The sequence below is a fragment of the Orycteropus afer genome, unplaced genomic scaffold (genome assembly GCF_000298275.1).
Source record: "Orycteropus afer afer isolate SDZICR_OR568_19922 unplaced genomic scaffold, OryAfe1.0 scaffold00141, whole genome shotgun sequence".
In the NCBI taxonomy this organism is placed as follows: Eukaryota; Metazoa; Chordata; class Mammalia; order Tubulidentata; family Orycteropodidae; genus Orycteropus; species Orycteropus afer.
This window is the reverse complement of record NW_006921728.1, coordinates 5,953,161-5,956,417: the sequence shown is the minus strand read 5'-3', so window position 1 is coordinate 5,956,417 and position 3,257 is coordinate 5,953,161.

The window sequence follows — 3,257 nt, the reverse complement described above, 5'->3', positions numbered from 1 at the left end:
CGCTGCCGGCGCGACTGCCCTGACTGCGGGGACCCAGTGCCTGGAAGGGCAAGCCGGCTTTGCGCTACGCCGCTAGGAGCACCGGGCACGGGAGAGCAGGGCCTCCCCTACCTTAACCCAGGTGGAAACTCCCAGATGAAGGCGGCGGCGGCCAGACTTCTGCCACCGGTATTCGGAAAATCTGGGCATCTGGAAGCGAGGGAGCCAGCCTCCGGTAGCTAGCGGGGTGGTGGAAGCGACCAGGGAGGAGGGGAAGCCGGAGACCCAGGGAGCTCTTTCTCAAAAGGCAAGCCCAAAGGGCGCCAGGCATGAGACCTGGAGGTTGCGCTAGGTCCCCAGCGCCGTGTTTGGCCCTGGAGGCGCCCGGCGAGTGCTGACTGACTCTCTGCTTTGCGTCTCTTACAGAATAAGGTATCCGAAAGCCCTAACTAGAACTGTGAGACCGCAGGGGCGCTACTGGCGAGATCACGGAATTTCGGAGAGGCAGCGATGAGCCAAAGTCCCCCCACACACACACACTCATAACCGAGAGTATTGGAAGGAAGATTTGCAGCCGACTGGCCTCGGCCATGCCGGAGCCGGAGACTCGACGCTGCCTCCCACCGCCTCCACGCTGCTCACGGGCGACCCCCTTCGTTTGTTGGCTGTAAGAACTCACGGTCCTCTCCATTCCCAGGCGACACACAGTAAGTCCCGGATTCCTTGTAACTCATATAGGTCGCACCGTTAATTCACAATCGCTGTCAACACACGCATCTTTATCTTTACAGAGTAGCTCTATACCCACTTATCTCCTTTTTTATACTGTCAGTGGAAAATAAAATTTTGTCCCATTTTTAGCCGCTTCGCCTCCATCTTTAAACTTTCCCCTCCTAGGATTTTTCCCTGTCACGTTATTGTGTGCCGTAGTTTATTTTTGACTTATAGTGACTCCACGTTACAGAGTAGAACTGCCCCCCCCCCCCGGGATTTTCTAGAGCAACTCTGAAGGCAGAGCCAGTGCGTGGGTTTGAACCACCAACTGTTTTGGTTAACATCTGTTCTGGTTACCTAGTGCCACTCTGACAAGAAATGGGATGGCCTTAAAAAACGAGTTTATTCTTACAATTTGGAGGCTTTAAGTCCAAGTTCAAAGTGCCAGGCTCTAGGGGCTGGGTGAAAGCCCCTTAACCTCGGGGTCCAGCTCTGCCTCCTGCTCCCAGCCCACTGGAGCTAGAGGCTTTTCTTCACTTAGACAGCTGCTGGCTGCTGAGGCCGAGAAGCCCCACAGTTGGCAAGTAAAAAGGCATAGTCCGGATGCTACCAAACCACATAGCAGGCCATTAACTTAAATCCATTGTAAGTCCCAACATCGGCAGAGCATGGCAGGCTACTGAGCAGCGACACAACTACATGCAGGGTCCAAGCATGCCATAGGCTACAGACCATTCCCAAGGCTTCTCCCTATATACAGGAAGCAGACCACATCCCAAAGACAGCTACTCAGCTGCTTGTGGTAGATCCCACCATGGAGCTGATTGCCAGTCTCATCATGGGGAATAACTACCACCAGCTGCCCAGCCACTCAACCATGCCCAGCCAAGTTGACACACAAACATAACCACCAGAATATCTAAGTGCTTAATCATTGTGCCACCAGGGCTCCTTTTCCCTTACAAACATGCACATTTACATGTGCACTTCTACTCATTCCACCAGAACTTTGAGCTCTTCTTACTTTTGCTACTTAATTCTTTGAACGAGTTCTGTAGACCTGCCCTACCCCAGCTACACTAGCTTCTACGGCCAGAATATTAAATCTGTAAAGTCTATCCCTTTGACACTTAGGGCTCCTATCCTTCCGATCTCACTGTCCAACTGCTTCCTCACTGAGAGAACTCTCCAGTCCTTCTGGACACCGCATGTCTCATCAGCCCTTCCAACTTGGCTCCTGATCCAGCACTACCACTCTCCCCAGGCCTGTGAGTCTATGCTCACAACCCATGGTTGACGCTCAGTCAACCATTTCCCCTAGGGCTTCTCAGCACTGCTCAGTGTGGCTTCCAAGTCCCCTCATGCTGCCCAAACTTCTGCCACTCTCCTCTACCCACAGATTATTCAATAAAGAAAATAATTTCTCCAGCATAAACTCTACTTCCAGCACCCCTTCCTTTCCATTCCATCACCATTATCATCTCAGAAGATGACCAAAGCCCTGTTTTTCCTCCTACTCAAGGCTTTACCTCCATCTGGACTCTGGGTCCCACTTGCTTTGGGACTGAGCTTTGTCACAGACCCAGCCACCTTCCTCCTCCCTTGCAGCTTCCTGGCCATTCACCTCTGCAGTCACACAGGACCCTGCCCACAGAAAGTGCATGTCTTAGGCTAGAGTGTCTAGAGAAGCAAAACCAGTGAAGGTTAGAGAGACAGAGAGAGAGAGAGAGAGAGAGAGATTGATTTATCTCAAGGAAATGGCTAATGTGGTGGTAGAGGCTGGCAAGTCCCAAGTCTGTGGGTCAGACATCAGGCTGGAGATTTCTCCTGACTCACATAACTGCAGGAGTTGATGAAACCAAGATCACCCAGACAGATAGCAAGCTGATGGCTCATGGGCTATAGATGCTGACAGATCCCAAGATCAGCAGACAGTATGGCAGGCCACTGGCTAAAGTCCAAAGAACCAGAGGTCAGGTGATAATGACCACCCAGATACAGGATCTAGGTCAAGCAAAAAGCCAGAGACTTTTTCGTAAAGGCCATATATATTAGAAACAGGTCACACCCCCAAGGAAACTCTCTTTCTACTGATTGGCTGCTCATAGCAGATCTCATCATGGGAGTGATTGCATTATGTCAGATCTCATCATGGGTGATGGCTGCATCATAACTACCAAACCACTGAGAAGCATGCCCCCACCAAGCCGACATACAACCTTAACCGCACAGGCCCTATGCTGGTTTAATGCTCTGCTGTTGCCATTTGGAAATTCTTAATACTCTTTTACTAAGAGGTCCCTTGTTTACATTTTGCCCTGGACATCACAAATTATATAGCCAGTCTAGATGAGAATAAACATTTAAAGTGTTTTCCATCCTAAAAGTGCTTTCTTTATGCTTTATGAAGCCCACCTGTCACACCAGGCTTATCTGGCTTATCTCTTCTTTGCTTCCTAATCAGCTTCTGAAAGAGCCAGATTCATTTCTCAGCATCTTCACAGCCCCTTTGTGTCACACCTCACAGCATCTGATGGGCATACCCTCCCTTCTGCTTAATGCCA